Genomic DNA, 27,643 nt, shown 5'->3' with positions numbered 1-27,643 from the left:
CGCATTGGCCTTTAAATCTCATTTTAACCAACAGTCCAACATAGATGTGTTGGCTCAGCTTTCATTTGGATGCTACAGATTTATCTGAGGAGTAGCTAAGGCAACCAACTGATTGCACATGCCAAGAGGCTGAATTAAACTTCACTTCCCAGAGATTCTCAAGTGATTCCAGAATTTTGAAACATCAGATAAATAAGAGAATATTTTGTAAATAGTATAAATGATTCAACATAGCTATTCTGTGCATTCATAATTTGGCATCATTATTTTTAACAATGATATATAAAAATTCAGGATTGTTTGATGACAGTTTTTCTCGAAAACATTACAAAGACATTAAAGTGACAGGAAGTGTCCAAGTGAGACTTTCAGAATTTAAATAAATGAGCTGAGATTATTGAATGCTACTGTACAAAACTGTTTTACTCTTTTGAGCAGCCTACTTGAGCCTGGCATGTATAGTGTGTGAAATATTCTCTAGCCCATCTGCCCATCCGTAAGAAGTCCACAAGAGTCACATTGTGTCCAGATGCTGGGAAGAGGAAATAGTATGAGAAAATTGTCCCTACCAGCTTTCTTGAGTCCTTGTGTTCTTTTTACCCTTTTTTTTTTTTTCTTTTCTTTTTTTTTTTTTCCTTTTTTTTGCATTAAGGAATCACAAAATCACAGAATCACAGAATCGTAGGGATTGGAAAGGACCTCCAGAGATCATCGTGTCCAACCCCCCTGCCAAAGCAGGTTCCCTACTCCAGGTTGCACAGGTAGGCATCCAGGCAGGTCTTGAACATCTCCAGAGAAGGAGACTCCACCACCTCCCTGGGCAGCCTGTTCCAGTGCTCCGTCACCTCACTGTAAAGAAGTTCTTGCGCACATTTGTGCAGAACTTCCTATGCTGCAGTTTCTGGCCGTTTCCCCTTGTCCTGTCTCCACGCACTGCTGAAAACAGTCTGGCCTTGCCACTCTGCCCCCCCACACCTCAGATATTTATAGACCTGGATCAGGTCCCCTCTCAGTCTTCTCTTCTCAAGGCTAAATGGACCCAGTTCACTTAGTCTTTCTTCACAGGGGAGATGCTCCAGGCCCTTCACCATTTTTGTGGCCCTCTGCTGGACTCTTTCCAAGAGATCCCTGTCTTTTTTGTACTGGGGAGCCCAGAACTGGATGCAGTACTCCAGATGAGGCCTTGCCAGGGCAGAGTAGAGGGGGAGGATCACCTCCCTCGACCTGCTGGCCACGCTCTTTTTAATGCACCCCAGTAAGCCATTGGCCCTCTTGGCCACAAGGGCACACTGCTGGCTCATGGCCAACCTGTCTTCCACCAGGACATCCAGGTCCCTCTCCGCAGAGCTCCCCTCCAGCAGGTCATCCCCCAGCCTGTACTGGTGCATGCAATTATTCCTCCCCAGATGCAAGACTCTACACTTGCTTTTGTTAAACCTCATCCAGTTTCTTACTGCCCAGCTCTCCAGCCTGTCCAGGTCTCGATGAATGGCAGCAGTGGTGTCAGCCAATCCTCCCAACTTCGTATCATCAGCAAACTTGCTGAGGGTGGCCATTATCCCCTCATCAAGGTCATTGATGAAGATGTTGAACAAGACCGGACCCAGCACCGACCCCTGAGGAACACCGCTAGCTACAGGTCTCCAATTGAGCTCTACACCACCAATGATGACCCTCTTGCTCCGCTAGTCAGCCAGTTCTCAATCCACCTCACTGTCCACTCATCTATCCTGTGCTTCCTCAGCTTTGTCATAAGGATGTCGTGGGAGACAGTATCAAATGCCTTGCTGAAATCAAGGTAGACTACATCCACTACTCTCCCCCCATCCACCCAGCCAGTGACAACATCATAGAAGGCTACCAGGTTGGTCAAGCATGACCTCCCCCTGGTGAACCCATGCTGACTACTCCTGATAAAATCCTTTTCTTCCAGTTGACTGGAGATGGCATCCAGCACCAGCTGTTCCATCACCTTTCAAGGGACAGAGGTGAGGCTGACTGGCCTGTAATTACCTGGATCTTCCTTCTTGCCCTTTTTGAAGACCGGAGTGACACTGGCTATCCTCCAGTCTTCAGGCACCTCCCCCATTTTCCAAGACCTCTCAAAGATGACCGAAAGCGGTTCAGCGATCACCTTTGCCAGCTGCCTCAGCTCCCGTAGATGCATCCCATTGGGTCCCATGGATTTATGAACATTGGTGTTGCCTAGGCGCTCTCGGAGCGCCTCTTCTCTGACTAACGGGAGGTCTTCCATTCCTCAGACCCTCTCACTAACCTCCAGGGTCTGGGATTCCCAAGGGAGAGCTTTTTCACTGAAGACAGAAGCAAAGAAGGCATTCAGTATCTCCACCTTCTGAGCATCCCCCGTTATAAGAACACCCCCCTCACTTAGTAGGGGAGCCACAGTCTCCCTAGTCTTCCTTTTACCGTTAACATACTTAAAAAAGCCTTATTTATTATATTATTTATTATTTATTGTTATCACCTTTGCCAGATTAAATTCCAGGCGGGCTTTAGCCTTCCTCGTCTCATCCCTGCAGGCCCTGACAACAATATACATTTTTTTTTTGAATGGAGAAGCATCAGTTAGTTCAAGCATTAAGCTTTCTTTCTGTACTAGCTTCGTAACAGATTTAGTAGTTACACAATCCTTCTACACTGTGAAACTGAGCAGGTGAGAACAGGAATGTGCTTCTGGCTTAGCTGAAGCTGCTTTTTCCACCTGCTGTACTGCAGTAAGATCTGAGAGGGCCATTAGCTTCCTGTGCCAACAGCTCGGGCACCCAGAGGTGCAGGGCAAGGATTTGAGACTGTGCAGTGAGGATGCTCTGCACTCTTGAGGCACTAGGCACTTCAGGTCAGATGTCGTTGCCACCACAGCCCTGCAAACTCTAAATGCTCCCAGCCACGCTCACGCCTCCCTCCCATCTGTTCCTATGGCTGCCAAACCTTGGATACCACACTGTGCAAAGCATTTTACTGCCTTTTGCTGCACAATTAACATGGCAGGGTGTATCTGGAGTGTATGAGTCATCATCACACTGGGCATTTTGGCAGCAGCTTGAAGTCACAGTCCTGCAGGCCCTGTACTTGTTAACCAAATGCAGGTGATGCTGGGAGCTGAACAGTCTCCTTTTTCATTCAGAGTGGCTCTGGCAAAGGTATCCATGCCCTCTGTGAAAATCCTTGAAGGGGACAATGTGGGAAGCTTTCCCCACAATGTAGGCAGAGAGAGGTTAAGGTTACCTGAAGGAAATAGCCAGAGTGCTTCAGGTATTCCAGTTTTGATGATGCAAACGCTGGCAGTCCACAGCCATTCTGCATTTCTTCCCCTTTTCCTCATTCCAGCCTAGCTCTTCTTCCTCAGATCTCTCTGATGTGCCCATATTTTACCCTTTCACACTGGCCTTATTATAAGCAATGTCACCACAAATTATCTGAATGCTCTTCAGGTGTAATGCAGTTTAGAAATGACATCTTTTGAGAGTGCTCCTGCCTCTTATCTGGATGCAGTCCCAGCCTAATGCAGCAGCACAGTAATAAGTGATTTGAGCCTGGAACTGCACTGTGCAGATATGCTCATGGTGATATTGGACTTTACAGCAGCAAAGTCCCAGCAAACGACTCACTAACTGCATACCCAGCTGTCCCATCTCACTCTTCCTTTCTAAGCAGAAGGGAGAGAGCTGAGTTTCTATCAATCACCACTTGCCTTGCAGCAAGCGTTATCTTCCTCAACAGTAAGCATGTTACCAAATAAGATAAAGCCTTCGTTTGTTCATCGGCGCTGTTGCTCTGGTGATTCATCTAGCTTATGAATGGATGTGCTCACCACCTTTTCCTTGCTTCTTCTGTAGACAGTTCCTACTACTGTTCTTACAATTTGTATGCAGGCTTAACTTTTTGGTAGCCCAGATAAGTGAAACAGTTTGGGTGGCTTTTTTTGTTTGTTTGTTTGTTTGTTTGTTTTTAAGGCACAATTTTGAGTTTGTTTGCTTGACTGACTCTTTTTCAAGCTCAACTCCAGTTAAACCCTTCTCTGTTCTTACAGCCATTCCCATAGGCCCTTTGAATCTGCCTGGCAAATCTACTATTCACGCAGTTTGTGTGTTTTTCTACATGGTTTCTCTGCTCAGCACTGCAGCCCTCAGCTGCTCTCATGATCCTGGATAGCTACGGTATAAGATTCAGGCTTTTCTGTCTCAAAAGGCCATGCAAAGCAATAGTAACCACCAAGTCAAATTCCTCAGCATTGGCGAAATAATTTCTGCCTAGTCAGTTGATATCTTTTCAGAGGAAGCACCCAAGAGAATTTGATTTTCTTTAGTGTTGAATTTTTAATTCTTACTGAGACCAGGCTATAATTCTGGCTAGGTATTTAAATTTTTCATACCCAAAGTTATCCAACATTCCCAAATTTGTCACTTCAGTACCGATCTGTAGAAAGCAGTACTGTTAGAATGTGAAATCAAAGTGGTGTTCGTATATTAATAGCAGTGGCTTGGTACGACTGGAAAATGTGTCCAGGGAAGGAGTGCTTCTCCCTGCACAGCCTACTAAAAGAACTGACTCTGACCTCCCGCAGATAAGAGCAGCCTGGATCCTTGCCTGTTCAGAGATGTGTACTAAGAAGATGAACACCTTCGTAATCTCCTGTGTAGGCATCCTCATTCCCTGGTATAATACTTTCCCTTTTCCCTTCTTTTCCTTTTTCCTCTTTTCCTTTTCTCCTTTTCCTTTTTTTTTCTTTCTCTTTATTTTTCGCTCTTTCTTCCTTTCTCTATCATCTATTACTGTTCTGTTTTTTATGTCCTTTGCGCAGTATTCACAGTTGTGACTATGCAAGTACACTGTGTTTGGTCTATGATGTGCACGTATCATAGCATTAAATACAATAATGGCAATATAATTATAATACAACAGCAGAAAACATTTGCTGTGTAGAGAAACCCCTAACAGCAGCCTGAGTTGCTGTGAGTTAAGCCACTCATTCTTCGTAGCCATGTCTGGACATTTTCTTGAAATAAAAAGGCATTTGTTGTCAGTCATGTTCACCCATCGCCAAAAGCAAGCATTGAGCATCCACCACTACCTAAACCAGATATATCTTAATTTCAGAACTTACCAGCCTATAAAAAAATATTTCAGCACTGTTTGAACAGTAATGAAGCTACTTTGTTCATCTCTATTATGCGATATGAACAGTGTGCATCAGTTTTTATTCCAGATTATTCTCTATCTGTCTTCCAGAAATACAATTAAGCTAAGCTGACCTCTAGAAGTTTGTGCAGGTGTTGCAGTACATATGCTGGTGTTGCCTTAGCCCACTCTTGGTTGGGTCTACATATATGTTACTGTCAATGGAGAGTTTCAGTTCATCAATAGCAGCAGTCCCAGACCCAGTGACACTCTCGGAGGGAGTTAACAGCTCTCATTAGCAGCTGGCACACTATTACTGCAGCACTCTATTATCTTATCTAACAGGATTTTATGGCTATATTTAGTTTAATTGACGAGTGTCCTAGAAGAGGAATTATGACAAGTTTCATTATCAATACATCAGTTCACATAATGACAAAATTTCAGAAAGAAGGAGGGGGTGGAAATAGAAATGGAACCAGAAATTATTTCTGTCAGTGAAAGTCCTCCACCATTTTGTTGACGTGTTGCTTGTATCTAGTCAATGGCTGATATGATCTATGACTAGATCTTTTTCTTCTAGACATTTTAGAACTCTTGGTCAAAACTGTGCTCATTTCCATTGGATAATCATTTATTTACTGCAAAAGTCTCACTGAAATGAATTCCCCACGGAGGTAATATTTTTGCAATGTATTTTGACATATATATGAAAAATATTTATTTTGGCCTGTGAGAAAACATTCTACTCAGGAAGAAAAAATAGCAGAAATCAGACACATGGTTTTAATTTCAGGTTTTTGTTACCAGATTTTAGGATGGTTTGGTCATAGTGCCATAAGATAACTGAAGTTGGAAAAGACTTCAGATGGCCCCCAGCCATCCTCCAGCTTGAGAGACCTTATGGCAGATCTCACAGCATGAAGGGTGAGGCAGAGAAAAGCCCAGTCTGTGTACTGGGAAGTGAATTAGTGTGCCACCCTGCTTGGGTTTGTTAGCCTGGCTGATGAGTGGCTGTACTGCTTTTGACAAAGAGATAGCTCCAACAGGAGCCTTCACAGGTTTGGGTACTTCTTAGCTTCTGTGGATGGACATTTTCAAGTCTCTTGGGACTTTCTGATACTCTGGAAATTATATTTTCATTGTTTTGTTTGTTTCCCTGAGATGAGGCTAATTGCCCTGCATTTTGTATACTTCCTGAGCAGCACATGCTGCCTCTGTAACAGCAAGGTTTTCGTTCACAAGCCGCATATACTAAGAGAAGCTGTGTTCAATGCAGCAGAGTTGATGCTTCAGGACCAGTTACATCGTCCTCCTGTTGTCACCTCATTTACATACCTCATGAATATGGTTTCTGTCCCAGCAGGTGTTTCACTAGTCTCGCTTCATATACAGTGGCAGCTTTTCCCCTGCTGGTCTTGCTTTGTGGGGAATGGATGAGAGCACAGTGAAAATTGCCTGGACACTTAGTGATTTAAGAGCCCGCTGGCATGAGGCTCATGCTGTGAAGATGTCACATATCCTAATCCTTGCATCTCAGGCATGTCTGCTACGAGCTGTAGTGCTTCCCTGTTCCAGCAGCCTCAGCCAGCTTAATGCTTCAGTCTCTAATGCCATTTCACAGGTACCAACCACCTTTTCTTTCAGATTGTCTAAATTATTAACATAAGCAGTCTAACGCAGAGGAGTCTGCTAACTTGCACTTGCATTCAGCTGCAGTTAGCTATAAAGATTGCTGCTCCCACTTAGGAATTTTATGTGCCTGTAAGCTTGTCTGTTTGTCTTGTGCTGCTGCTAGTGCTGGGGTTTTCATAGGGTGGAGTCCATTTAATATGGGAAACCGATGCTTGGCTTTGTGGTATAACATACTGCTTTTCTCTCCCACCACAAGGAAGAACTAAACTGTTCTCCAAATAGTATTAGCACTGGTTTTTCGACCAAAACCTAAAAAATGGCTTTTTTATGAATATCTGTCTTTATCTACTGAAACAGCTGCTCTGTCTTTATTGAAAAGGACTCTCTGAAACAGAAAATGTTTCCTTTATCATCATAGCATTGATGTGCCATGTCTTCACCTCCATGCTGAAAGCAGATATCTTTGGTAAATCCTAAAATGCATCTGCTAGCATGTGCGCATACACACCAACAAAATCTAACCAAAAGCTTGGACATGTGTTCTTATACAAGGATATAATGTTTTCCCTTTTAAACCTTGAAACACCTTGGATTAGGCAACTGAGAAACAATTTTTGCTGCTTTTCATTTGTATTAGTAGGCTCTGGTTGTCCTTTCTTATATATCACTGAAGATACCAGATTACCCTTAGAGGTATCCTTGATCAAATCGTTTGGTATGGCCATGAAAGCTGTGATTGCTAGGGTGTTCCCGGCTGTTCACTGGCTTTTCTTGTACTTCAAAAGTTAATACTCTGTGGAGAATAGCCTAGAATTTGTGCAAAAATAGTAATGTTCTCTATGAGTCTTATGCCTTCCATAGACTGTCAGTAAAACATGTTGCTTCAGTATCAGACAAAATTTCCGAGATTCAACTTACCCAAAGATACACGTTGTACATCATTTGCTTACTGTAGGTTTCAGAGATCCCCAAAAGAAGGCAGCAAAACTGGGCCTTTAGGGCATCTTTGCAGAAGGTATTAAGATCAGCTGCCATTAAACTCTTGATGTGATAATAACCCTGACAACCAGAGTGATTATCCAGCTACCTAAACAGGAATGCAAGCCCTACATTCAGGCACAGATAATGCTATTCCCAGAGTATTCTTATATGTGTTGTCAGCCAGACAATTAAATTACCCGCATCTTTGCATTCTGATAGTTGAGCAGAGCATGAGAGGGGATGGTGATTAGAATGTAAATGTTAATAGTCCAGATTAACTCTTTGTGAAGGATAATGGGCTTTAGCTGAAGATCCAAGAATTAAATTATTCTGAGAGATGCAGGAATTTTTCTGCCTTTCTTTTTGGTGACCTCATCCTTGCTGTGCATCACAGGAGTAGTTATCTCCCAGGAGGTACCCACAGGTTAAGGCTTCTGGCAATCAAAGCTCTATTCCCTGTTTCACCAAGCACTCAGGAAATGAAGAGTGCTTCTGATCACTTGTGATCACTCCTAAGCACTTGTGATCAGGTGATAAGAAATAGAGAGGATGAGCTTTTGGGAAGCTTGGTACAAGCAAGCTACCTTCATTTCCCTGAATTTTGCCTGGACACACAGAATTTTCTGGAATCTGCAGTATTATGCCAACCTTCAGCAATTGTTTGTATTTTCTATTTCCAATCTGCTGTATGCAGTGTGAGATAGTGTAGGGAAAACCTCTCTGTGGATCTTCTAGGGAGTTATATAGATCATTTAGGGAATCTTGGCTGTTGCAGCCATTTTCTGCTCCCTCTAAGAACCAGGTGGGGCAATGTAGGCATTTCAGGCACTGGAATGGGCTGCCCAGGGAACTGGTGAAGTCACTGGCCCTGGAGGTGCTCAAGGAACGTTTGGATTTTGTGTTAGGGACATGGTTTAGTGAGAACTATTGGTAATGGGTGGATGGTTGGACTGGATGATCTTGTAGGTCTTTTCCAACATTGGTGATTCTGTGATTCTGTAGTCTTCTTTTACCTGTCTACATAAAATCCTGCTATCAGGGAGGACATACAGAAATTGTAAGTCTTAACAGACAGCAGGCTTTTCACAGTGCTGTAATCAACACAATCTACTCTGTCTACACATCAAATAGCAAATGCAAGCTATTAGATGACATATAACTAAGCAAAGGCAAAGGTGGATAATTTTGAAGACGTGAATTGCTCTATAAATGTCTGTTATCCTCAGTGAGACTTTTGTGTCAATACAAAATGCCATACAATGTAGCAATGTTTGTTTCATTCTGAAAAGGCCAATTCTTGAGACAAGACAAATGACAGATGAGCACATTCCTGTAGCCAAATATTTGCCAAAAGGAAAATCAATCTTTTTTCTTTTCTCCTCACTTTTTTTTTTCCTCTTCTTGCCTGCAATAGTTCACTTCAAAACTAGCAGAAGACTGAGGTAATGTCCATTATTTCCTGCACCCCAGTTCAGCCAGTGTGATGCCTGATGCATGAAACCAGCTTCTTTGCTGCTCTAGGAAGCCAGTAGCACAGTCTTTAGTAACGACTCCTCAAAACCAGCTTTTGTACCATTGTAAAAAGGTGAATCCTGGAGATCAGCCTTTCCACAGCCTACCCTCAGAGGGCAGATTTCCTTCTCAGAAGGAACACTTCTTATCCCTTTGACATCTTCATCTGCTCTCTCGCAAGAAGTGGGATCCAGTTCCAGATGCCTCTCCGCCAAGAGGAAGGATGGAGGCTGCATTTAGCTGGCTGCCTTGCAAAGGGGAAGATGACTCAGAAAGTCTTTTTTTTCTTTTCCTCTAGTGCTGCCCAATTCCCCAGCCCCTTTCCAGAAAGCAAAGCATAGTTTGCTTCATCCTCAGCCTGCTTGCAGCCTGGAGGTGGCTGGCTGTGGGGCAGGCGTGGGTGATCAGCTGCTGGCACAGTCAGAGATGTTATCTGTGCAGGTATCATCTGTAGTAGCGGGGTCCCAGCCTGAGCAGTGGCCAGAACTGGTCAAGCCAGTAGGCTTGAGCCTCCTCAAAGCATTCTCACCACATTTGGCAAGCTCAAGGAGAAATGTGCGAGCCTTTCCGTTGTTATTGCCCATGCAGCATCTGACAAAAAATAAGAACTTGAGCCCTCAGAATTATGTTTGGTAAAAACTGGGGAAAAACAAACAGACAAACAAAAAACCTGCAGCCTTATGTAGTTTACATAATTTTCTGGGAGATAATGCTTAGTTTTCTTCATTGTAAAAGGTATTCAGTCCTGTCTCACAAGTTGGTTATCTTCAGTAATTTTATTTATGACATCTAAGGAATCTGTCATTCTGAATATATTTTGGAAAGATGGACAAAAGCAGGCTTGTGCTTGCCAAATGCAGATTAACTCAAGATATTAACATTGCATCCAACTCATTTATAATGAAATGACTTAACATTAATCCCCTCATTAGTGGAATAATTCTCTAAAAATGTATGAGAGAAAAGACAGTTAAGAAGAGAAATGTTCCAAGGGATTGAAAGTGAATCTTATAAGCAGTATTAGCATTTAAAGCTCCTGAAATTTGATCAGAAAGAACCCCACAATGTAAAGCTGCCTATAGAACCCCAGCTGAACATGGGCAGAAAATCCACCTGCAGGAAAGCCTCATGTGGAAAAGTCTGGACACATTGAGTGCTCCTTTGTATAGCAGTTTATCCACATTTGAGTGTTAATTTACTCTCTGCAAGATGCCCCTTCCAGAAATACGTGCAAGAGAAGAGGAGCAGAGCATCCTCTCTGGTACTGATGTTTGGGAAACTCAAAATATATAGGTGAAGACTCAAGATAAAGGTTGGGGTGTTATCTCATGTTATCCTACACAAATCTGCAGTGTTTTGGAACTGCAGGATTCAAGGGGAGGGGGCTGGGGAAGGGGAAGGGGAAGGGGAAGGGGAAGGAGAAGGGGAAGGGGAAGGGGAAGGGAAGGGAAGGTTCTGTCAATATATACAGAAAAATGCTCACATATATTTTCCATGCTGTCATTCATTTGGGAGAAAACGTAACTCACATAATAAGGGAAATTCAGTTAAATACTGGATGCTTCTGATCTGAGCAAGTGAACTAAAAGCACACATAATATGTAAACAGAGAACACGTAATGAAGCTGTGTTTTATCACTTTGTTGTGTTCTTATTATGTAATGCCTTTCTGTAGAATTTAAATTCAAGGATAAGTGTCCTGAATTGAATTCCAGATTTGTCACTTAGATATTCCCCATGTTGTGATTTACAGAAAACCTTCCCTCCCTCCCAGATCTCTGTCACAAAATTCCTATAACCTATCACTGTGGCAGGCAGGGATTGCTGCCTTCCACTGCTAATGCACATATGGGCATTGGAAAGAAGGAGTATGACAGAGAAAGCAGCACTGTGGAATACATTAGGGCCATGGTGTAAGCCATGCCTGGCTGAAAATATGACAGTAGCATTGATAAATTTACAGATCTTCAGATGCTGAAATCCTGTTGTGTGGGGTTTTCTGTGTTCTGTTGTTGTTGTTTACAATATAATTGCTTCAACAGTGCTCTGTTCCTTATTGAAATAACCTTTCTCAAGATCATTGGAAATTGTCCTTAGCTGTTTCGGTTTGGCAATTATTTATTACTGCAGTGAGGAAGGAGGACTGGTTTTGTTTGACATGGTGTACCTCATGGAAAGGCCTTGTCCGTACCCCAGGAATTCTGCAGGAGCCATCTTTTTCGTTTTTACTGCAGTCACTTTACCTCAGCTCTGACAGCGTAGGAAAAGTAGAATATTGCTTTGTGACTTACAATTACTGAACTACCACCACTTTGCAAATTTCTGTTTGCTGATGCTCTTTTTAATCCATCTGAATTGAGAAGTAAAATTAGCTGAAGGGAACTATGCACTCAATAGTTAGGGTGCAACAAAGGCAACAGATTATCATGGTACCTGTTGATGAGCAATAACACAAATCCCAGTACTTTTGATACTCTGGATTGTATGACCATAGGCTTACACTCATCTCAGCACAGCTTTTGTGCTAGCATAACTATCATAGCTGAGGAGGGATCTGTTTATGTTTATATTGATAGAATTTTTAGTATAGATCCATTCCACTGTTGTCAGTATTTCTTCCTTTACCTTGTAGATGACAGTAACAGTGAAATAGCAATGTATTCATTTAGCCATGCTACGGGAAGGGCTCTGCTCCATGTATTATACTGTATAGAGAAAGCAGTTCAATATGCATATCAACACAGAGCAAGGTGTTTAAATGGAGTGGGAGTAATGACTTTTAAAGACATTGGCTATTAGAACAGCACTATAGCAGTAGCCTTAAGGCAGTGAGGCCCTAGAGGTCTTTACAAGGTGAAGGAACACAGCTCTGCCCATTCCCCTGAGCAGTGAGCTGAAACTGGGATAAGCAGGGCTGATGCTGAGGGCAATTATATGCTTGCAACTCTCATGCTCTGCCCAGTTTCTCATGATAGAGCTTTGTGAAACACATTTTTTCTCTGTTTTTGTGGGCATGGGGTTACTTGTAACTGCCTAGTTCTGTTTGATGTTTAACCTCACACTTATAAGATATTACACACATCTGCTTAAGCTCATATATCACTCTGTAACACTGGCACAGCAACTTCTGTGGGGATTTTCTTTCTAACAGCCTCCCTCATAGTCTTGATTTTCTGTTTTCCATCTCTCTGTTGTGGAGCAAGGTGCTTTTCATGACAATTACTTTTTATGAGGTCTGTAACTGTCTTCAGACCAATGAATCCCATGGAACAACCTTTCACTTTAACAAATGTTACTGTATAAACCACATCTGTGCCTGACATGCACTTTGTCTGGGGAGTTCTTGGCAACCAGACCTGAAAAGCAAAGCCAACTTTGTTTCCAGTTTTGTTCTTCCATCATCCTTGAGATTTGCCATCCCAGCAGAAAATCTTGATAGCATCCAGAAACATGCTTTGGCAAGGTCTTAAAAGGGATCCAAATACCTTTTTCCATAGGTAGCACCACAATCTCAATTTTTGCAATGAACACTTGTAAATCCTGCTTGCCTTCTTGAATGTCTTTAATATCTTTTTTAAGGTATATTATTAATAATGCATAATTTAATTTATTCTATTACTGACTTTAAAAATAAGAAATAATAAAATTTTAAAGGCTGCATTAATATGTGATGTACGAGACAAAAGTTGCTCAGATGAAATCCATTAACAGTCACAATTAATTTTCTCCTTCTCCCTGGTGCCTTCATTTTGTATCCCTGGTCATAAGTCAGTAGACCAAATTTTCTTTGACCAGATTTTGAGTCTGAACAGGTACCATTGTCTAGTGCTGTGCACTTGAGAATGACAAAGGGAAGCTCAATCTGAACTTCTGCATCCTAAACTCTGTGTTTGGAAATAAATGAGCTTGTACCCATCCCAAATCTGCTTTCATAGAGTCATAGAATGACTTGGGTTGGAATCAAGGATCATCAAGCTCTAACCCCCCTGCCACTTGCAGGGCCACCAACCTCTGTATCTAATACTAGACCAGGCTGCCCAGGGTCCCATCCAACCTGGCCTTGGACATCTCCAGGAATGGGATATCCACAATCTCTCTGGGCAGCCTGTTCCAGCACCTCACCACTCTCTCTGTAAAGAACTTCCCCAGTATCCAACCTAAATCTTCCCTCCTTCAGCTTAAAACCATTTCCCCTTATCCTGCTGTTGTCTACCCTTGTAAAGAGTTGGCTCCCCCCCTTTTGTAGGTTCTCTTTAGTACTGAAAGGCTGCGATGTGGTCACCCTGCAGCCTTCTCTTCTCCAAGCCCAGCTCCCTCAGCCTGTCTTCATAGGAGAGGTGCTCCAGCCCTCTGATAATCTTTGTAGCTCTCCTCTGGACCCTCTACAACAGCTCTCTGTCTCTCTTGTACCAGGGGCTCCAGGCCTGGACAAAGTTCTTCAGGTGGGGCCTCATAAGAGCAGAATGGAGAGAGACAATCACCTCCCTGTCCCTGCTGGCCACCCCTCTTCTGATGGAGCCCAGGATGCCTTTGGCAGGGCACCTTGCTTTTACCAGGACATCTCTTGCAGGGATGTTTACCTTCACCTAGCTGCTGGACCATTTAATGCTTTTTGCTTTGCCTGTGCTGTTAAGCAAATGAGAATTTGACCCTCAGCTGCCATGGCAGCAGCACAGCTCTTTAAAACAGTTTATTTACCATCTTCTGAAAGCCCTTGACTCAGAGCAAGATGAAGTCAGAGGTGAAAGCTACTTCAGAATCTATATTGGTTCCTGAGTTAATTTCTCAATACTTGGGCCTGGTAACTATCAAGAACAGTAGAAAATGTCCTCTTCAGCAGAGTACAGCAGGGCTTCAGTGTGACACATTTGTAAAACTGAAAGCCTTGTAGACCAAGCTTGTCTCCTTCATGGGAAAGTAACATCATACACTAGTACAGAGAGTAGAAGCTTACTAGAAGCCATAATGTGGATTGATGCTTATCAAATTCAGCCCAGTTTTGCTAGAAGTTTTATGAACTTCATTCAACCTGGAAACTAATTCAATTTTCAGACAGACAACATAATATCTAGGTAGAGAGTGTGTGGGTTGGAAGACGAAAATGTGACAATGACACAGGTTTTCATATCTGTTTGAGTTATAATTCAGAAAACAAGAACATTAATAACAGCTGAAGAACTAACTTCAGAATCAATTTTGTTCAACAGAGCTTGGGTCGAATATCTGCAGCCCAAAGCTTATGGGAATTTCTGTCTTTGAGACTACTGCCTGAAAACAAAAAGTGAATGTTCAAGCTGCATTGGCAGAAGGAACTGCTTCTTCCTGGCATTCCCACATACCCACTCTCTCTTCTTCAAAAGCTGAAATAACTGAAGCTCCCATAAGAGAGATTACATGTTTAGGTCAATTTATTTCTGACTCATGATAAAACTCTACTGTCAAAGGTGGCAAAAAAAAAAAAAAAATGCCAAAAATGTTTACCAAGCAAATAAAAAGTGTAGCAATAAGGAACCAGAGGCTGTAGAGTCCTACCGGCCTGTTGTTGGCTGGGGGATATCCAGGCAGGTAGAGTGTTTTGGGTTTAAATCTTATCTTAAATTGTCCTTTCCTGATGTTTAGTGATTAGATCAATCATAGTTTAGGGCTGTTTATTTTCCTTCTCTCTCATGGTGATAAAGAAAGCAAAGTGCTTCTATACTTGTTGAACACCAGCATAAAATAATTTCTCTTCCCTGGTGGGTTTAGATGATCATGTCCATGCCCCGCGTGGCTGGGCGATCCAGACAGGTGTTGTTGCAAGGTCATGATGGTGAGCAGAGAGCTGATTAGCCCCAGATAACAGTCTAGTAAATAGCATATCTTTAGTGGTCGCTGTACCTAACAGCTGGCATATCTAGGCAGAGCTCAGCCTGTGTAAAAAGCCATGATTTTACACGATCAACTACTCGTTAAATGTAGACTCACTATGCAAATGTGCAGTCTTCTCAAGGTATTGTCCTTTGCTGGCTATTTTCTTTGATTGATGCCTCATATATCACTGGCAAGTTAAAAATCAGTTAACATGTGTAAATTATGTACAATTCTTTATGCAATGAAATAATGTTCAAAATAGTACTCATTGTTATTAGGGCAGTTTTTTCTCATGAAATAATTTTTCGAACAACTTGACTCCATGGACAAAAAAGGCATTTGCAATAACAAGACATCAATCTTGTTGCAAATGCCAATTGGAAAGCTGAAAGACAAGAGCTCTGTCAAATTCCAAATGATTCAATTGCAGGCAAAAAAATGTAGTTATTTTGGTCTGTTATAAAACAAGCTAGTTGATTTTTTGAGATGTATTGTCAAATTCTTTCCATAGTTCATATGTACGTTATAACTTCAGCATCCTGGATGAAGTAGAATTGTAGCTCTCCTTACTTTCTGAAGGAACAGAAGTTGTCTTTTAGATATTTCTTTTAAATTACAAAAAAAAAGTAAATTTACTTCCAAGTTTTTTTTCACTGCAGCATTTTGCAAAATTTTTGCTTTCAGAATTCTTAACAAATGATATTGCCAGCACAGAGAAAATGCTTTTCAGATTTTTATAAAAGGTCTTCCACCATATTCTGGCCTTTTTCAGCAAGTTGTTTTATCACTGTTGGAGGAGAAGGGTAGAAATTCATAAATAATTCAGTTGTATGTGTTTATGCAAAAGCTTTTTAGAAATGAATCAGAATTTTGAATGTACTCACACACTGACAACATTGCTTCCACCTCCACCTGAAGGGCAAAAAAACCACGTGACCGATACACTGTGGGCATTCAGTAGGAATAACATAAAGCTGGCTGCTGAGTGGGGAGCATTGCTGCTTTGTGCTTGCAAAAGTGCTTTTAGTGACCAACCCTTTGTCACCAGGTAGAGAAGTTAGAAGCTCCTTTGAGCTTTATTCCCTCTTTTGAGGCCTTCCTCATCAGAGAAGAGCAATGAGAGCAAGTGAGGCCAGAATTGCCTGCAGAATGGAGAAGGCTGGGAAGATTTGTCCAGGTTTAGACATGGGAGAAGGGCACTGGAGCAACCTGGTACCTTTCTCTAGAAAGTCAGCATAGACTCAGCATTTTCTTTCACAGAATCGTGAAACCAGCTGGGTTGGAAGGGACCTTAAAGATCATCTAGTTCCAACTCGCCTCCCATGGGAAGGGCTGCCAGCAGGTTAGACTGCCTGGGGCCCCATCTAACCTGGACTCAAATGCCTCTAGGGATGGGATGTCCACAGCTTCTCTGGGCAGACAGTTCCAGTGTCTCTGAGTAAAGAATTTCCTCCTAACATCTACCCTAATTCTCTCCTCTTAATTTAAAACCATTCTCCCCTTTTCTGTCAGCATCAGACTGTGTAAGAAGTCAGTCTCCCTCCTGCTTATAAGCTCCCATCAACTATTGAAAGGCTGCAATGATGTCTGCCTGGAGCTTTCTCTTCTCCAGGCTGAACAAGCCCAACTCCTTCAACCTTTCTCATAGGAGAGGTGCTCCAGCTCTCTGATCATATTCATGGCCCTCCTCTTGACCTGCTCCAGCAGCTCCACATTTTTCTTGTGCTGGAGGCTCCAGGCCTGGATGCAGTACTGCCAGTGGGGATTTGCAAGGACAGAGCAGAGGGGGACAATCATCTACCTCTACCTCTTTGTCCATTCCTACTCTCTTGGGGCACCTGAGCTCAAACTAAGGCAAAATTAAGTGCAATTTCAAACAAAGAAGCATACAAGCAGTATGGTTTCTTGGATAGGTTATAGGTTACAGCCTTTGAACTTGAAAGCCAGTTTAGATTCAAGTACGAATGTAAAGTGAAACATCTAGTTTTGAAGCATGGATGTTCTTGCTCTTTAACAAATGTGTGCATCCTGATATTGGTTAATCCTTTACAAAAGGATGTTATGTTTGCATGGAAAGAATGAGTGTATTCAGAAAAGGAACTTGTCAAGAAACAGCTACTGCACAAGGGCTTCTTTCACAGTGGCTGTTTAGTGCAAGTCCCAGTTTTGCTGTTGTCTCTCTGCTGTTGGTGGATCACTTGCTCCACTTTCTCTCATCCTGAAAAAGGCCATGGTGTATCCACAGCACAAACAATAATCAATTGCCAAACTCAACCCTCAGAAGTTGCTAAGCAACACTACTGGGCCTTAGCATTGCATTTAGCCGTATGATATGCCCAGCCCAACACCCTCCAAAAACTGATCTCACATCCTCAGATCCTGCAGTTTAATTAAGCTCAACTAATAAAAATGATTATTTTGCAATTTAGCTCCAGTTACTCAGTAATTATTCTGAATGTAAGGATTGTTTGTACAGTAGAAACCAATCATTCAGTTAATACCCATTCATTTTAGATGTTTAAATCCTAATTGAGGTCAGCTGATTTTGTGATTTTAAAGTGTTAGTTGTAATAAATGAACACAAATACTGACGTGTAAGTTCTGAAATGAGATAAACATTTGTCCTGTAACTGTTGTAACTGTGCTTTACAGAATTGAGCCTAAGACTTCCTGATAAATCATCATTTATTTTTTAGACAGGAATCTTAAGCAAAACCAAGGCCATTGAGGAACTTGCAGCATTTGGGTAAATTCAGAAGTATTGAAACAATCACGAATGCAGGACTGTGTGCTCTGTCACCCCATTCTGATCGCAGATCAGACTTCTGGGCCAGGTCATCTGACGTTAATGGATACACGCACAACTCTGGCATACTGTGGACCTTGCCCTCTGTATAGAAGGCTAGAGCCCCAGTTTACACAGGGCATGCAAGTATAGAGGGCACCTCAGCTCTGCTCTATCATGGCAGTTATCTTGCAGGTTCATAGGCAGAGTAGTGCTGGCACAGTTGTGAGCACTCACCTGTGGGCTAAAATCAACACCCCTCCAAGGAAATCCCAGGAGATGTTAACTGCCTCTTCCCAGACAGAATTGGTAAGAAAGGAGACCTCCATTCAGGTGGGTGATTCTACTTAGTACCCCAGACCTTCTACTGATAAGGTATGTATCTGCTTTAAATGTGCTCAGATGGATGACCTTTTAAGACAAGTAGCTGAGCTGCTTGCAAGAAGCAGTTGAAAGGATATGTAGTATTATATGTGCTGAGAAGGAGATAGGTCATTTAACAATCATGTTTCAGCTGGGCACATTACTGAGCAGGAGGAACCTTGGTCCCTGGTAGCATGTAAAAAGCAGGGCTCTGCTTCAGCCCCTACCATCTAGCTTCACTAGGAGAATGATGTATGAAGCTCTTGCAGCTGTAGATACTCCTGACTCCCATGACTAAGATCTACATGAAGAAACCACACTGGTGGCCTGTACTGGATACTGTAAAAAGAAATGCTGGGTGCTTGTAGTGAATGACTCCCTGTTAAAAGGCATTGAGGCTCCCCTCTGCCAGTCTGACAAGGGAGTCTTGAGAGGTCTGCTGCCTCCCGGGAGCCAAGTTCCAGGACATTGCTGAAAGGGTGCTGTAGCTCATCAAGAGCACAGACTGTTGTCCTCTATTGCTCTTCCATGTGGGTACAAATAGTGCTGGAAGGTGGAATATGAAAAGATTCAAAGACTAAAAAGCCCTGGGAATACAATTAAAAAATAGTGGAGCCCAGGTTATCTTTGCTGTATTATCAGCTGGAGAAAGAGGGAAGCTGGGAAGAGACATATAATACACATTAACTGCTGGCTACACTAATATTTCTCCACTAAACCATGTCCCTTAGTACAACATCTAAATGTTTCTTGAACACCTCCATGGATAGTGACTCAACCACCTTCCTTCACAGCCCATTCCAGTGCCTGGCCACTTTTTTGAAGAAGAATTTTTTCCAAATACCCGACTTGAAAAGTACAGGCCAGTCAGCCTCACCTCCATCCCCGAAAAGCTGATAGACCAACTTGTTCTGGATGTTATCTCAAAGCAATTGGAAGAGACAAAGCCTATCAGGAGAAGACAGCATGGATTCATCAAGGAAAAATCATGCTAGACCAATCTTGTAGACTGCAATAATGTCATCACTGGCTGGGTAGATCAGAGGCAAAGAGTGGATGTTGTGTATACCTTGACTTCAGCAAGGCATTTGACACTGTCTCCCACAGTATCCTTGTAATGAAGCTTATGAAATGAGAGGTAGGTGAATGGAAAGTGAGGTGGGGTTCAGCAAGTTTGGTAGTATCAAATGTTTTTAAACAGTGAATTTTCAACTTCTTTGAATTTTTGATTGCTTAAACAATCCCAGGGCAGTGCAAACATCTGCAGAGTGAGTTGATTGTCACTGGCAAAATAAATGCTTTTCTTCTTTTTTTTTTTTTCCTAGATTTTTTAGAAATAGTTTATGGCACTTGAGCAATGTGCTACTCTAAACTCCACTTTTTGTTCATTTCACTATGTTGTTTATCCAAGCACATCTGTAAGCACTCTAAGCTAAAATCTGAGCAAAATTCAACAATGTTTAAGTAGAGTTTATATGTCTATTTTCAAGCAAATTTCTACTCCCTTGATCTCTGCAGGGGAAAGGGACCTAGGGGTCCTGGTGTACAGCAGGATGACCAAGAGCCAGCACAGCGCCCTTGTGGTCAAGAAGGCCAATGACATCCTGGGTTATATTAGAAGGGGTGTGGTTAGTATGTCAAGAGAGGTTCTCTACTCCCTCTAATCTGCCCTGGTGAGACTGCATCTGGCATACTGTGTCTAGCTCTGGGGGAACTGCTGAAGATAATCCAGTGCAGAGCTACAAAGATGATTAAGGGAGTGGAGCATCGCCCTTACGTGGAAAGGCTGAGAGAGCTGGGTCTCTTTAGTTTGGAGAAGACAGAGGGATGACCTCATTCATGTTTATAAATATGTAAAAGGTGAGTGTTGTGAGGATGGAGCCAGGCTTTGCTCAGTGACACCCAATAATAGGACAAGGGGCAATGGGTGCAAGCTGGAACACAGGAGGTTCCACATAAATATGAGAAAAAACTTCTTTACGATGAGGTTAACAGAACACTGGAACAGGCCCAGAGAGGTTTTGGGGGTCTCCTTCTCGGGAGACATTCAAAATCTGCCTGAACGTGTTCCTGTGTGACCTAATCTGGGTGTCCTGTGCCAGCAGGGGAATTGGACTAGATGATCTTTAGAGGTCCCTTCCAATCCCTTACATTCTTTGATTCTGTGATCTAAATCAAGTTGAGGATGTGTGGAAATACACCTCTGAAATTAGATCATAAGGGGAAAAGATGACAGCAAAATATTTCCAGGTTCAATCACATTTTAATGATTATCACAGCAGAGTATTTAATTGACTGGCATCACACACAGTGACAAAGTACTGAACTGCTGTGGAAGTGATTCTGGTCTTGCTGAAGTGAATGGCAGTTTTGCCATGACTTCAGTGGAGCTAGGTTGTATGTTGTCCGGATGTTTGGTATTGTATTTACTCCACTAGACACTGCAGAAAATTTTCAGAAATCCAATTTGTCCCTCTCTGATTGGAGTTTGCTGTCCTTCCTTTCTGACTGTTCTTTTAACATTCAGTATAACACTCCACAGTCTACTAGTTTTTATTTTGTTCTGTAACTCTAGGCAGACTCCAAGTGTCCTGTCATGTTCACATGCTGACGAGAGACTTCTTTTCTCCTCAATACACTATAAATATGTCACTCTCTTTGTGGTTGGACATAGAGTCTGGAGTAGATGAGAGGTCTCCAAAGATCCATGAAGGAACAGAAGCAGTGCCTTGCCTTGGTTGGCCGCTGAATGCTGGTCTGCATCACCATCTGGTAGAGCATCAGCCCCATTGGTGCAGAAGTCAGTATGTTGGGGGACTGCAAATGACACAAGTAGCCTTTCCAAGAAGTGTGCGAGGAGGGAACTCATCTGGTTAAAATTCTACTTTTGTAAGTGGAAATTTCTTTGCCTCAGATCAGTCATTTTCCATGTATCATTTAACCATGACCATGAAAGATGACTTACCTCTGAGGCTCATAGAAATGTTTGCCTTGTGACATACATTATACTGTGTAAAATGTTAAGAGATGTGATATATAAAAATTCCCAGAAAAAGGTATCTGAATATTTCCCAGTAGCACTGACTTCCCTGATTCAATGATCAATAAAGAGCACCATTAAAATGAAGATTTTTCACCCATAAAATTCTTGAAAATTAGTGGCATTTTTTTCATTGGTTATGGCAGGAAGACAACAAGAAAATTTCTATTGTTAAAGCTGATAAATGAGGAAATTACTATTACTATAGTCCTTTACTCACCAAATAAATGAATATCACGTGTACTAACTACTGAAGGCATGCTAAGCATTAAACTAAACACAGAGAAGATACAGAGTGAAATCTTGGAACACTGAAAGAGTTAAAACCTCCTCTGCCATCAGCAGGATAAAACATTGAGATTTTATTAGGATCTCTGCACTGGGGTTTTGCATCTCAGAGGCTAGCAGGCATGGCACCAAGAAATATGCCTGAATTCTAGCTGCCAAGTGCACATTTAGGCTCTCAAATAAATGGCCTGATTTTTGAAAGAGTCGAACACTTGCTGGCTTTTTCTAATGATGCCACTGCAATGAGTAGTCAGTGTATCTCCTTCTAACATGCACGGACAAGTGAGTATTTAGTCCAAGTATGCATTATTCACTTTCTCTTTTTACATCTGTCACATTGCAAAAAAATTTTTTTACTAAGAAAGTAATTAAAAATACTTAAAAAATGACACTGTAGAAACCACCCTTTCTCTTCTATGTTTTCTTCTCTATATGTTCAGATATGAAATGAGGATTAGCAGCTCAGATGCAGAATTGCAAGCAGATGAAAATCAGTGATCTACTCTGCTCCCTTCTGCATGGCCTAGATCCTTCACGGGGAGTGCAACAAAATAACTGATTCTGGAGCATGACTTGAACATATCAATGAAAAAAGGTAATCAATATTGCATCAAATTACCTTTTTTTTCTTTCTGTGCACAGTAGAAAATCACTGTGTTAATCAAAACAGTGGGTTTTAAATTTCTTTTGGGAAAAATGTTCTGTGCTGCTGAATATTGAATATGACTTTTCAATAGATACAAACTAAAAGTCACTATGGGAATGCAAAGATTCTGTATACAGGTATAAGAAATAAGTTAATAAAGACAAAAAAAAAAAAAGATCAGTGGAAGATATTAAATCTTTTCAAAAGTAGGTTCAGTTTATAATATAGTTATATGTAATGGTTTTATGATAGTGGTGGATGAAGGGGAGGCTACCAGTGACATCTACCTGGACTTCTGCAAGGCCTTTGACATGGTCCCCCGCTGCATTCTTATCTCTAAATTGGAGAGATACAGATTTGAAAGGTGGAGTATTTGGTGGATAATTAATTGGTTGGAAACTCATAGACATAGACAGAGGGTTGTGGAGAATGGCGCTATGACCAGGTAGAGTCCAGTGACATTGTCCCATAGGGGACTTGTCTTGGGACTGGTACTTTTCAGCATATTAATCAATGACATCGATAACTGGCTCAAGCACACCCTAAGCAAGTTTGCCAGTGACACCAAGCTGAGTGCTGCAGTTGACACATTAGAAGGAATGGACACCATCCAGAGGAACCTCATCAAACTTGAAAGCTGGGCCCATGTGAACCTCCTCCAGAGCCTCACTTGCGCTCTGTCCCCTTCTTTCCTGTAGCTCCTCTTTAGATATTGAAAGGCCTCTGTCAGGTCTCCTTGCAGCCTTCTCCAGAATTAAGAGCCCCAACTCTCTCAGCCTGTCCTTGTAAGAGAGGTGTTCTATCCTTTGGATCATTTTTGTGGCCCTCGTCTGGATGCGCTCCAACAGGTCCATGTCTCTCCTGTACTGAGGACTCCACATCTGAATGCAGTTCTCCATGTGAGGCCTCACCAGCACAGAGTAGAGGGGCAGGATCACCTCCCTCGCCCTGCTGGCCGTGCTTCCTTTGATGCAGCGCAGGATACAGTTGGCTTTCTGGACTGTGAGGGGACATTGCTGGCTCATGCCCAGCTTGCCATCCACCAGTACTTCCAGATCTTTTTTGGCTCAATCCTTTCCAGCTTGTATTGGTAGTGGATGTTGCTTTGACCCAGGTACAAGACCCTGAGCTTGGGTTTGCTGAACTTCGAGAGGTTCACTACTCAAGCCTAAGTCCCTCTGGATGGTGTCCCTTCCTCTGGCATGTCAACCACACCCCACAGCTTGGTTGTAGGTCAGTAGAGGAAACTTTCAAGCAAGCCTCTAAGTTAATCCTTGGTGGCTTTGTACAAATAAAAACATAGAATAATTTTGTTTGGAAAAGACTCTTAACATCACCAAGTCCAAACATTGAGAAGACCATTAAGCAGAATCCAGTTAGATGCGAGTGTCCTGTTCTTGGAAAAGCAGCTGTCACTTACCTGTGTGTTTGTATACTTCTTAAGATCTAACCTGCTACGTAAAGTGTTGCAAAAGCAGCTTAAGTGAAGTCTGGTTTAAGTCTACTGAAACTGAAACATTGCAGCCATGTGTAGATGCACTTAAATCAATTTATAGTTGCCATATAAAATTCCATACTTTGAATTAAGCTAAATAAACATAAACCAGTTATAAATCAATTTAACTGCGTCCACATGTAGATTTGCTTCATGTTTAATGAAACTGATTTAAAGAAACAATCCTAGTGAAACCACTGCCACTTTCTTTTCCAGGCAAAGTCTATATTATGTTTATTTATTTCGAGCTAGAACTCTGTTGGCACACATATTGAATAGCCAGCATAACTCTACAGCTGCACTGTTGTACATCAACCTGAATTCCTGGTCTTGTTATTAATTTCACTAATAAATTTCCTTGCATGAAACCAAGTTTCTCCCTCAGTGAGACTTAACCCATACACTTGTCTTACCAAATCAGTTGGGATTTTTTTGAGATTAAGCAGATTAATTTGATCAATATGGGATATTTAAACTCAAGTTTTTGTCCTGTCATAAGTAACCTAGGCTCCTCACATCTGCAGTTACATTCTTAACATAAGAGTCTAGCTTTTCGGTTCAATTTATGAGTACGCAAACAAGGGAATTTTTTAATTCAATCAGAACAAATAGCCATGTATTGTCTAGCCAGCATGTTCTGGTAGGGTCTCTATTGTGTCTAGGAAATTTATGCTCCCATAAATTTATGGCTTCAGATGAGAGCAGTCTTTATGTTGGTTCTGATTAAATAAGAACATTAGTTCTAGGATTGTAGCTCCAACTATTTGTACTTTCAGAAATTGTGTAAAGATTAATTCATCTCTGTGGCAAATGTTTATACTTTAGTGAACAGAGTTTTGTTTTCCTAACCAGAAGTCATAATATATTTTTCTCATATGTATGTAATTCATTGTGGTGAAAATCTTCAAAAGGCAGCAAGAAAGGAAAATCTCAGATGAATTCCTAGTGTCTTCTATGAAAATCGTAAACTTACATCAATGAGAGACATATAGGGGGAAAAAAAAAAGGGAGCACCTGTGGTTTTGTCCGTGCTTTTTTCCCAGCTATATCAGTTATTATAATCAAAGCTATTTCCACTCCTTGTGGACTTTATCTATTTGGTAGCTGTAGATAATTACAGCTACAGTAACACTGATGCTGTCATGTTTATTGGCGTCACATCTGCACACCATCCAGTCAGAAATTCAGTAGAAGCATGGGGACACTAAGCTAAAGGAAAATTAGTAATGATGTGGTCTCTGACAGTCATTTGTTCTGAAATTATTTACTCATCTACTAGCAGTTAATGTTGTACATGCTAATTTTTTCATTACTATACTCAGGGGCAGTACTAGGTTTCTTATTTCACAGTGCAAGATCCTAATGAATTTTTCTGCAGTACATAACGTACGGTCTGTGGCAGTCTCTTCTTTGTTGTCTCCACCTGTAACTTTCTGTGAGCACTCAAAAAGAAACTTAAGCAATAACACAGACTAGGAAAGCAGAAAAACTGTGACAGATGCAGAGCACAAGCCAGACCCACAACTCGTACTAGAGAGACCAAGTGTAAATCTGTCTGCCAGCTGGTGTCCTCTCAGGGCTGTCATTCCCTGCACAGTGCAAGCACGATATTCTCAGTATAACACTAACACAAGCATCTCAGTGTCTTGATATTTTCAGGGGGAAAAGTTGGAAGGCTATCTTGGACGTGCTGTGAGTACTTTCTTAAAAGCTGCTTTGGTGATTATAGCTTCAGTAGAAATCCAAATGAAAATACTGAAAGAACAAGATTGGCGGAATAATCAGATATATAGCTACTGACTCTGTGTGTTCCATTACCTAAGATGGAAGTTTTCAGTCAAACTTCTTATCTTACACTACTTGAGCTAAGACAGCTGTCAGCTACCACTGACAGTAGTAGCAATAGATGGTTAACCTTTGTGTAGACCAGTTCCAGAGTACTCCATCATCAGACATCACAAGTTTGTTGGCATCAGCAGATTAATGAGGTCCAGACTACTATAGTCTCCTGAGAAAAAACCCTCCTTATTTTGAGCAGTTACTGCCCCATCTTTACCTGCCTGTCTTGGAGGTGAACACTTTCTACATCCGTGGTTTCTTTTCCTACATCTGCATGTTAAGCCTCCCAGTTCACAATATCCCACTGTCTCACCTTCATCTCCAATTCCACATGTTTCCAGTCTCAGATCTTCTCTTTTCCTTGTCCCAAGCTCCTTCTGGCACTTCCTTCTTCAGTCTTATGACATCTGGATCCTTTGAAATGGTTTATTTCTCAAACTGCTGGTCCATGAAACAACGGTAAGTGGTCTAGGAAATAATTTCATTTTTAGGCAAGATGTGCTTTCTACTCAGATGGTGGTCCACAAGGAATTCAGATGGTTGGGAAGTTTTACAGGGCAGAAAACTTAGGAACTGCTGCTCTAGAGTACATTTTCACAGTTAATTTGGCAGCAAGCTTTTTCTTACTGTATATTTTTCTTGAATTATGTAGAAAGATAGATTTTTTAAATCTCAAACTTATGTTAGTCAACCTTACAATACTTGGAGTTGGCAAAATCTTCTATGAATTCTTTAACTGTGCATTTTGGACTGACTGCACCTTTAATTCAAGCCACTGACTCTATTTCTGTTACTCTCACTCATCTTTTTTTATACGAGTACTTTGTGTGTTATACTTTGTGCTCTACTGGCACAGTCACTCTGTCTTCCCTTTGTTCACTTTCACAGCTTACAGAGCACTGTATCTTCCCAAAAACTTCTGCTTTTTGTGAGCTTGTCTGCAAGATCCAGCATTATTGTCTTTAGACTCAAGTCTCTACCTGGCACCCATCCCATTGCTTCCAGGCACATATATCTTCTCATCTTTTTATTCTGCCTTTGAAACTACTATTACTCTTGTGACTGTGATATGTAACTCCCTCTCTGTATGGTTCAGCAGACCTCCTATTGCAGAAGCAGAGCAGTGCTTGCCACTCCTCTAGCACCAGCCTCTGCCATGCTGTGCATTTACACTGCTGCTCCCTGTTCACCATGTGCAGTGCAAGCAAAGTGGCTCCTGGTAACTACAGTGTAAAGCAAACACAAGCTTTTTAAAGTGATAAGCAAGTTTTATCACATTCTCTTCAGATAATTTATATTCTGGCCTTTTTGGGGAAGCCTTTTTCTACAAAGTCAGAAAACCAAGTTAAAAGTGCCATATTTTTAACGTTTCTTAATGCTGCATGCTTCTCAGTATCTCAAACAGAACTATGTAATTAGGCAATTTAAAACCTTGTCAAAGCTGCAAACAATGCAAGACCAGACAATACAGCATAGACATAACACATTAGACTGTTAGTTATAAAATAAGAGGCCACATGCATAATAGGGAAAGGAGTGAACTGAGGGCACGGATTGGAAGTGGAGGGCTGAAATTCCTTCAGCAGCCTCAGTGGTTCTTAAACAATTGTATCTAGTTGCATGTTCCAAGCGTTTCTGAACTTTTCTTATTGCTCTCTGGGGTGGAAAGCTCTTCACTCTGTGTCTGTTCCTTCAGAAAATCCAAGTACCATTTTTCTATTCTGGGATCAGGCTTATTTCCTGGTTTTCTGTGAACTCATGAACTTGATGCAGGCATGACCTCTGCAGCTGTCAAAAACCCAAAGTCATCACGGTCTGACTTAATACATTTTGGCAAATGAACAACTGAATGTGATTCATAGCAGAAGTTTGGCTACTGAAGATGGCTTTTATTCTTGGGTCTCTGTTCCTTCAGCTGCCCCACTGCTGGACAGACCCAAGCAACATTTACTCCCTATTTTCTTTGTTATTACACTCCCAAGTGAAAAAGGCTTTTGCCCAGCTCAAACTGTGTAGTGTCTGATAAAGCTGATGTTAATATTTGTTGTATTAAGATCTCTATAAGCCATT

Source organism: Centrocercus urophasianus, unplaced genomic scaffold (assembly GCF_019232065.1).
Source record: "Centrocercus urophasianus isolate 14NV4802_14NV808 unplaced genomic scaffold, USGS_Curo_1.0 seq_5, whole genome shotgun sequence".
NCBI lineage: Eukaryota > Metazoa > Chordata > Aves > Galliformes > Phasianidae > Centrocercus > Centrocercus urophasianus.
This window is presented reverse-complemented; position numbering follows the sequence as displayed.